At 43.7% G+C, this 10,146-nt stretch overlaps 1 long non-coding RNA gene across 1 annotated transcript; it reads left to right on the top strand.

The window, feature by feature from the left end:
- The first annotated feature begins 6,115 nt into the window (after positions 1-6,115).
- On the top strand, positions 6,116-9,956 carry LOC138785569 (uncharacterized). Its single transcript, XR_011362119.1, has 3 exons — positions 6,116-6,161; positions 6,290-6,471; positions 8,863-9,956. It is a non-coding gene; the product is annotated as an uncharacterized lncRNA (long non-coding RNA).
- Positions 9,957-10,146: the final 190 nt, after the last annotated feature.

Here is a 10,146-nt window from a genome sequence, read left to right as displayed (position 1 = left end):
ACCTGTCAGGTCTTCTGCTCCGCTCCGTCTTCCACCCCGGGTCCCTCGCGCTCTAGCTCCAGATTGGCCTGTCAGCTGACAGGCCACTCAGACAATCACAGTCTAGCTGACAGGCCATTCTGAAGCTAGAGCGCGAGGGACCCGGGGAAGAAGACGGAGCGGAGCAGAAGACCTGACAGGTAATGTATGCTGCAAGGGCTGCTTCTCAAATCGTCGGCCGCGCACTGCTATTCAACCGTAGCGATGCGCGGTGGGGGAACGATGATTTTAGGTCTTGCCGTAAATGAACGATCAGCCAATGACACGATCGTTTTCTCTATTTCACCGAGCGATAATCGGGCCGAATGGGGCTGATTCGGCCGATTATCGTTACTGTGGAATAGGGCCCTTACTCTGGGCCATCAAATCTGCTGCGGATCTGCTGCAGATTCAAATCTGCTCCATCAAATCTGCTGCAGATCCTGTACGTGTGAACGCACCCTTAGGCTGGGTTCACACACAGTATATTTCAGGCAGTATTTGGTCCTCATGTCAGGTCCTCATAGCAACCAAAACCAGGAGTGGATTGAAAGCACAGAAAGGCTCTGTTCACATAATGTAGTAATTGAGTGGATGGCCGTCATTTAATGGCAATTATTTGCTGTTATCTTAAAACAATGGCTGCTGTATTGAAATAATGGCAGTTATTTACCATTAAATGGCGGCCATCCACTCAATTTTAACATTGTGTGAACAAATCCTTTCTGTGTTTTTAATCCACTCCTGGTTTTGGTTGACATGAGGGCCAAATACTGCCTGAAATATACTGTGTGTGAACCCAGCCTTAATGTAGTCCTGAGAGTGCCAGTCCAGGGGTAGATCGTCGTTCTGGGGGTGGGGTAGTTCTTCAAACAGCCTTACCAGACATGCCTTCATCCTCGGCACCTCCTGTGCAATTGGGGGCTAGAAGCAAGTTAGATGCGTTGTACCTGTCACTCAGGACCAGCACTTCAATCAGTATAAATACAGACATGGAGAGAAAGGAGCTGCTGCACCTCAAACCTATAGCTGACACTAATGCCTCTCGGCTACATTTAAAAGCCAACGCCAGGATGTTGGTATATAATTTGATCAAACCTTATTGTCCCATGTACCACGTTCAGGTCCCCTGGATCACATGAGTCCCTACACTAACTGAACATATCAATCAGTCCATATCAGTCCATATCAATCAGTATAAAACCACTTATAGGTTGTTTTCACAGAAAAAAGTAGTAGAAATTAAAGAATTACACCTTTCGTCTCAATCTTAATTAGAGATGAGCGTGACTCGAGCATTTTCAAGTCGCATGGCTTGGCAGAAGTTGGATGCCATAGCCTGTATCCATGTTTTGCAGGACTCCATAGGGCTGCATCCAACTTCTTCAGCCACCAGTAACCAAATGCTGCACGCTCTGGTTCAGACGGACAAGAGCATGCTGAAGATTTGCTCAACATGGAAGGCCCAGGAAGATTATCGAGCGGAAAATCGTTATATCATTCAAATTTAAATTATATTCGTTCCGTGTGTATTCGGGCAACCAGTGGCGTAGCAACCGTGGTTGCGACCTGGCCCGCCATGGAGGGGGCCCCGTGGCCCCTCTCCCTGCCTCCTCTGTGCCCGCCGCTCCGCTCAGGGGATGAAAGGAGGGAGCCAGCGTCAGCCGGGGGCCGTCCAACACCGCAGATGAGAAGGGAGCTGCGACGGGGGAGCGAGGTTAAAGGTGAGCTGTTGTTTTTTTCCCCCCCCCCTTTGTTTTTATCTGCTTGACAAGGGGGACAAGATAAGAGGACAACACGGGGGCCATTTACAAGGGTGGGCAACATGGGGTGGGGACAGGGGCGGATTAACTTTACCATAGGCCGCGGACTGTTCACCAAGCCTGGGCCCCCCCCACCCCACTGTAACTATGGCAGCACTAGCCTGGCGTTCATAGTACAGGATAGATAATGTCATGATGTCCTAATTTGTGCAAAATTGCCATAAAAAAACAGTGATTTTTTGCAAATGATGGCGGAAGTGTAGCCAGGAGACAGTACACCACTAAAAGTTTAAGTCTTTGGGTGGTCATGGGCCCCCCAGGAGCTCAGGGCCCCGGGCTGCCGCCCGAAACGCCCCTATTATAATCCACTACTGGGTGGGGAGTATGTATAAGAAGACATCACAGTGGGGGCATATACATGGGGGGGGGCAACATGAGGGGAATGTATAAGAAGACAACACAGTGGGGGCATATACATGGGGGGCAACATGGGGGGAATGTATAAGAAGACAACACAGTGGGGGCATATACATGGGGGGCAACATGGGGGGGAATGTATAAGAAGACAACACAGTGGGGGCATATACATGGGGGGCAACATGGGGGGGAATGTATAAGAAGACAACACAGTGGGGGCATATACATGGGGGGGCAACATAGGAAGGGAATGTATAAGGAGACAACACAGTGGGGGCATATACATGGGGGGCAACATAGGGGGGGAATGTATAAGGAGACAACACAGTGGGGGCATATACATGGGGGGCAACATAAGGGAGGCATCTATATGGGGGAAAAGATAAGGGGGGCAACACAGAGGGGACTATCTAAAAAGGGGACTACACTGGGGGCATCTACTATAGGGGGACTACAATGAGAGGGGCTCTCAAGGAGATGCACATGGGGCCATCTATATGGAAGACTGAACAAGGGGCCATCTCTAAACAGAGGGGGGGCATATACTATAAGGAGGTCACATAGAGTCAGCCTACCCACTAAATGAGGGTGTAAAAGGGGCCAATACAGATGTGCAGTTAGTATAGAGATGAGGATGGTGTCAGAGTGAGGAGTCTAATATGTCTGTCTGGCAGATTCTGTGGATTCGTGGCTCGGAGAAGTTCTCATAGTGGCCCAGGGCAGATGGAGAAGAAGATGAAAAGGGAAGAACTCCGATCATAGAAGACGTCCCCTGTGAGTCACCTGATGTAACAGCACTGTAATGTATATGGTGTATACAACCTGTGTAGAGCTGGGTCTACCTCTACTGGATGAGGTGATAGTGTTCTGTGTACAGTGGATGTTATTCAGTACCAGCGGTGGTATTAGTCAGTATGTGGTGGTATTAGTCAGTTTGTGGTGGTATTAGTCAGTATGTGGTAGTGTTAGTAGCAGCGGTGGTGTTAGTATGTGGTGGTAATATTTGCTACTTGTAATCCAGTACAGTGTTTTATTGGATTTGGTCAGTAACAATATGGTGGTGATGGTAGTAGTTGTGGTGTGGTGGTAATATTTTCCCCTTGGTAATATTGGTCTCAGTATACAGGATTTGGTCAGTAACAGTATGGCGGTAATATGTATGGTGATAATATTTCCTTCCTATATAATGGTATTATTGGTAATATCGGTCTTGATCTATCTATCTATCTATCTATCTATCTATCTATCTATCTATCTATCTATCTATCTATCTATCTATCTATTGCATAGCTTGGTCAAGGAAGGGGGGGGGGCCCATGTTGAACTCTTGCACCAGGGCCCAAGGGACATTAGCTACGCCCCTGCAGGCAACAATCGGAAAATCATTAGTGTGTCCTTGATCGCATCTTTTAAGCTGATCCTAAAACCATTGTTATTCGTTCGCTAAATGTACACATCGCTCCTTCTTTTGCTGGGATCAGAAGGAGTAAACGATCGTAGTAATGATTGTAACTAATGACTGTGTGTTATGCTGCGTTTACATGGAACGATTATGGTTTGAATTTTCGCAATAACGATCGCATTTGAGCTATAATCGGCTCGTGTAAACACAGCAAACGATCAAGTGACGAGCGAGAAATCTTTAATTGTGATCTTTCAACATGCTCTCAAATCGTCGTTGGTCGTTCTCTGAACCTTAAAATGATCACAATAACGATTTTTTCCTAACAACTTATCTCTTTGTTAAAATGCTGATCATTATAAAAACCAAATCGTTGCTTCAAAATCGGTAAACAATCGATTGGGTTAATTATCGCTCCGTGTAAATGTACCATTATAGTGAGCAATTTCAAATATCGTTAATCGCTAAAAATCGATTTGTCTAATAGGACCCTTACAGCTGTTCCAAAACTACTACTCCCAGCATGCTGGCTATCTATTAGTTAGGCTAGAAACCCTCCATGGTATAGGTGGCTGCACACAGGGATTCTGAACACTATTCACTTCTTTTCAATCACATCTTACAATAGTGGCAGCATGTAACTATGCCCCCACAGTTGTATCTGATCTATGATAGCCATAGAAACCACTGCCGAAACTGATCTATTGTATGTCGCAACATAGTTGTGTGATTGAACAATGGGAGCACATGAGAACAATTGTACAATCTTGTGTTGGTGAATTACATTTCTAATGTGTGACCTTTGTAAATAACTGAGAAATGGCAATATGTAAATTCTTACTAAACTACTGTAGCAACAGATATTCATCAACTGCGTCTAGATGATGTCCTTTCCTATAGAAGTGCTGCTAAGTTATCCACCCCCAACATAGCCGCCCACCCCCCATCATAACCCCCCATAATGAGAAGTGGTGGGCGCATGCTGATTGAAGCTGTCAGCGCAGCATGATGTAACTCATCCATGCCTCTGGTTCTCCCACAGTGCTTCATCAAAGCCGGCCTGTGCCTTCAGATAGGCTCATTTACCCCATGGGGGCAGCTTACAATGCAAATGCCTCACGGTGAGAGCAGGCCTCACATCACATACGTCTAGCTCACCTACTGAGCGTACAGCCCTTTGTTGCTACTTGTGTTAGGTGTGATGGACTGAGCCTGAATTGTAATAATGCTTCTAAGAACCTTTTAGGTTTAATCTACTTAAGAAGTTGGGTTACCTTTTTTTTTATAGTGATTTTGCGAGGTTGTTTTCTCATTGATACAATACACATCTCCATTCATGCCAGTGTACTACCCTACAGCTTGGCTGTGATGGTCCCTTTACACGAAGCGATAATTTGCGCAATCGAACGCTTAACGATTTCGAAGTAACAATGTGTTTTTTATAACGATCAGTGTTTAGATGGAACGATAAATCATTTGAGAAATTCGTTATTACAATCGTTTTAAGATCGCTTAAGCCCATCTCACACATAGGGTGAATCGTTGAAAGACTGTTTAGACAAAGCGATCTACGAATTTTCTGCGAACGACCAACGGCAATTTTAGAACATGTTGAACGATCACGATGAACGATTTATCGCTTGTCGCTTGATCGTATGCAGTGTTTACACGAGCCGATTATCGCTTAAATGCGATCGTTGTCGCGAAAATTTGAACGATAATCGGGACCATGTAAAGGGACCATAAGAATATACCAGAAGTTACCCCAATACTACCATGTTACAGGTATGCATGGAAATATAGAAAATGCTTTTTTTCTCAGGTATGTTTTGCCATGATATGCAGTAGAGACGTCCAAACCCGAGCGTTCAGTATACCTGTGGCTGCAGAAGTTGGATGCAGCCCTAGGGAGTACTGGAAAACATGGATACAGCAGGTTGAAATGCAAAATTTCAATGGATTTCGATAGACATTAGATTGTTGGTGAGTCCCTTTGAAATCAATGGACTTATTGGGGGCAAATTTATGGATGTATGGAGGTCATGGTGTATTGTGGTTACAGTTCTAGAGAATCACGGTCACTGTAAAATGATGGGCCCCTCTGGCTAATACATCCTAATTGTTAATAATAGGACTCTATACCACCTGTTATCTTCCAGTAAAGCCCTTGAGCCGAACAAGATTGGGGACCATCTGCTGCTCATGTTCACTTAAAGACCACCCATTAGTCTCCACTCTCCACCCATGAAGTCCATTCTGTGCGACTGTCTCCGTTGCCTATCAGCTGTTTCTACCTTCTTCTAGATAAAAACCTAATACTAATCCTAAACCTAATCTGTCCAAGACTAGACTTCTTAAGGGAGGAGATTTATCAAACATGGTGTAAAGTGAAACTGGCTCAGTTGTCCCTAGCAACCAATCAGATTCCATCTTTCATTCCTCTTAGACACTTTGGAAAATGAAAGGTGGAATCTGATTGGTTGCTAGGGGCAACTGAGACCGTTTCACTTTACACCATGTTTGATAAATCGTAGGAAAAAGTTAGGTTATGTTTAGACAGGGTGAGTTTTTAGTGAAAGATAAAAGTCAACAACAGTTCTAGTAAATAGGTTTTAAAAATCAAAGAAAATAAATAATGGTGGGGTTTGGGTCATTCTGTGGATCTTGTTTAAGATGTTTTCCTTTGCAGAGGATGAAATCCATAGACTGTGCTGAAATTCTCTGCGGTGTCCAAATAAACCTTCATACTCAAACCCACAGTCGCTCTTCTATGCCTTCTATATCTTTAGCCACAAAGTTCTCCACCTCACCTGCCTAGATGGGTGCGAATGAGGTATATTACACAATAGCACGAACCCAAGTGAACAAGAGGTATGTAACTGAATTCCTTCTATGTTTCTATGCCCTTAGTGTCTGTGGTATTAGTATACATAGAAAACATTTGTCTTCCGGATGTTTTTTTTTTTTTTTACATGTGACTAGTGCAACGAGTAATACACGTTACCTGGACTTTGCAGGGTGTGTACTAGTCAGGATTAGAGTGAACGATGTCCCAGGTATAGTCCTCCCACTCTTTCTTTAGGTTGTCATTCCTGTTATTCCTGGTTCTCCTATGTACAATTCTGTAAAATATGGTCATACTTCATAAACGAATATTAATAGTAACCCCATGTCTGCTAACAGTGTCGGACTGGGGTATCTGGGGCCCACCAGAGGCAATGGTGCTGGGAGCCCACCAATGAAAGAACAGTGAGAAACAACATGTCAGTCAGTGTTTGTACAGGTTTTAAAGCTGGGGGCCCACCGGAGGATTCTCCGGTTCTCTGGTGGGCCAGTCCGGCACTGTCTGCTGATTTGAGCCATCTCAAAGTAGTCGAATAGAAGTGATCAGACAAATAAACATGTAATCGTACAATTCTTTATGCCTCATTTATGCAGTATGTAACTATTTGTTGCTTATTCATCAGCGGTTTGTGCTACAAGTAGCTCTTCTGCGGGATCGGACCAGACAGGCCTCTAACAGATAAACATGTAATCTAACAATTCAGCATGCCCTATTTATTCAGTAAGCAGCTATTTGTTCTCTGCTTTCTGAATCTGCCAAATTACAGTCTTTACTCTTCAGAGGACAATAGAAAATCTGCCAGAAAATGTACAGGTTTCTGTGCTGTTTCCTGCTCTAATATGAGGCATAAATGTGCTGCTATGCGGAATTACCTTGACATTTTCACCTATTTCTTTTTCCTCATATGTAAATGTCAGTTGTCACTGTAAATCTGGTATTCTATTCATGCACCAGGAAATTGTTTATGATCCACATTCGTCTCATCACATATGGAATATTCTTCTCCCAATATATACATAGATGTATGTCAATGCTCTATTGAAAATAAAGGAATACATAATGCCGTATGAAATCAATGGCGTCTCTGTGTAAAGCATAGACCAACCTAGAGGGAAGGCTGCTATTTCTAGTGGTTCTTTATAGATGTGGGTCTCAAGTGGGCAACCTCTGTCTATTACATTCATATGGCATTTACACAGACAAGCCCTTTAACCACTCATTCAGATGAAAAAGACAGAATATGCATTGTCAGCTTTGTCTCGGTATTGGCAACTAAAAGTTACATTTCCATCTCAATCTCAATGCATCACAGATAGGTTTTCTGGGAGAAACCAAAAATTGTACAGTTTTAAATCTAGTACTTGTTTTCCCCAGGTCCCCAAACATAGCCTATGCAGGTATAGGCTCTGTTCACACAACGTATATTTTCGTAAAACCACTGCCGTTGTACAACGGCCGTCATTATTCTGAAAGCATGCGTTACCTTGCTGCCTATGGGATCCCAGCCGGAGCATATACTACCGCCAGGATCCCTAGCGGTGCCGCAAACAACTGACATGTCAGTTTTCTGTGGCTGCTATTCATTGAATAGCAACTGCAGAAAACCATGTCAGTGCACACTATGGAGCAACCGGCTCCGGCCGCTTGCTCCATAGTGTGCTGTGGGGAGTTCTGATGCGGGCGCGCACGGATGCGCCCGCATTAGAACTCTGCAGCTGCAAAGATCATCCGGCTGCAAGATGATCTTTTCAGAGACCGGCCGTTCCGGTATAGGGCCATCCAGAACAACCACCGACAGGTGATGTTGACAGAGGTCAATTGTGAGGGGGGAAAAATTCAACCCCTTTGTTCTAAGAGAGATAAGTTGCAGCAAGAGGCCACTTTCTGTAGCTGTTTCCTCCCCTTTCCATAGAGAACACAAGAATGCTCGGCCGTTCCAAATGTTCCTGTGTATGGGGAGGGCAGGCAGGAGATATAACTGACAGCCAGATGGCCATCAGTTATTTGAAGGTGTATGAGAGCCTTAATAAGTATGGTAAAACCTAAAAGACTGTACACTGCATAGTACACTGTACTATTTTTTAAAACATTGGCTGTTCATACTGCAATTAAATGCATTGAAGTCAATAGAAAAACGGCCGTTGTTTTCACACAATGCATTGAACAACGGACGTTGTTTGGCACTCAAAACAACGACCATTCAATACATTGTGTGAAAACAATGTCCGTTCTTTTAAAAAATAGTACATTGCGTGACCATTGCCTTATGGCTGTAACGAAGGCACTGTGACATCTTAAAAACTTGGCACTTTTTTAGTAGTTTAGGAGGTATGCTTCTGTCACTATGAAGTCATCAGCTAAGATAGAATCATATGCACTAATTTATGTAACATTGTTATCTGGTCTCTTGTCCTTAGGGATCCTTGGGTGATGCTATCTGTGTAATTCAGACCTCTGGGCAAAGTGACAGATAGAAGCGACAGACGCCTTGTGCCTCCAGCAGGATTCACTGGAACTGTTTCTTCCTTTTATTAAAGCTGTGAGTCACGGCTGCCTTTTCACCTATGTGGAGGATAGTGTGTTGTAATAGTGTAGACTGGGTGGAAATAATAATAGTCAGAAAACATAATGATAAAATAATGATAATAATATACAAGTCAAATAAAAGTATTGCTACATAGAAAAGCTACACAAGATATGAATGTCTGGACGTAAATGCCGAACACAGGAATAGTGGCTGTGGGATAAAGCAGCTCAGCACCTTCACCTCTTGCCTTCTTTAGTATTGTTTAGAATGTGTTCACATGTTTAGGCTTTGCCTACGGCACGGATGTACAGCGACATGCCAACACCTCAGCAATAGGATTAGCCCCACTCTCATTCTGTGATGATAATCATTGGCTTCCTGAGTAAAATCTGCAAGAAGAAACATGTTAATTCTTCTCTTGGATGAATTTTTCCAGGACAAAAATATGCACTGCACTGTCCCCCCCCCCCCCCAGAGAATGTGAATAAAATATTAAAATATGTTATTCCTAAGGCTGCTGCCAGACTGCTCTGTTGGTGGCTTAGTTCCCCAAAAACAAAAGGATTGGGCAGTTAAAATTTAAAATTGACATACCCGATCCTTTTCTCTCTCAACTTCAGCTGTCAGGATAGAGTCAGTAGGTGCATTACACGTTAGCCTACCTGTACAGTTTTTTAACAGTTAAAGTTTATGAAAGTGGATTATTTCAAGCAAAATAATTGCTCACTTAAAGGGGTTGTGCCACAAATCGACATTATCGCCTATCCTCGGGATAACTTACTCAACTGGGGATGGGGCTGTATTACACTGTTTGGGCCCCCAGATATCTTCAAAACAGGGACCCACTCTCTGAACAGAGCAGCAGTCATAGCAAACCAATAACCAAATAAAAAGTGAATCTGCTTCACACCACGGTGAATATGTTAAAGAGGTACCTTCTTTTCTTAAAAACCAACTGGTTTCAAGAATTTATATAGATTTCTAATTTACTGCTATATAAAACTCTCCAGTCTTCCAGTACTTATCAGCTGCTTCCTGCAGGAAGTGGTGTATTCTTTCCAGTTTGACACAGTGCTCTTTTCTGCCACCTCTGTCCATGTCAGGAACTGCCCAGAGCGGTAGCAAATCCCCATAGAAAACCTCTCATGCTGTTGACAGCTCATGACACAGACAG

This window comes from Dendropsophus ebraccatus, chromosome 3 (genome assembly GCF_027789765.1).
Source record: "Dendropsophus ebraccatus isolate aDenEbr1 chromosome 3, aDenEbr1.pat, whole genome shotgun sequence".
Taxonomy (NCBI): Eukaryota; Metazoa; Chordata; class Amphibia; order Anura; family Hylidae; genus Dendropsophus; species Dendropsophus ebraccatus.
Note: the sequence above shows the minus strand (reverse complement) of the source record. Positions and strands in the feature narration are given on the sequence as shown.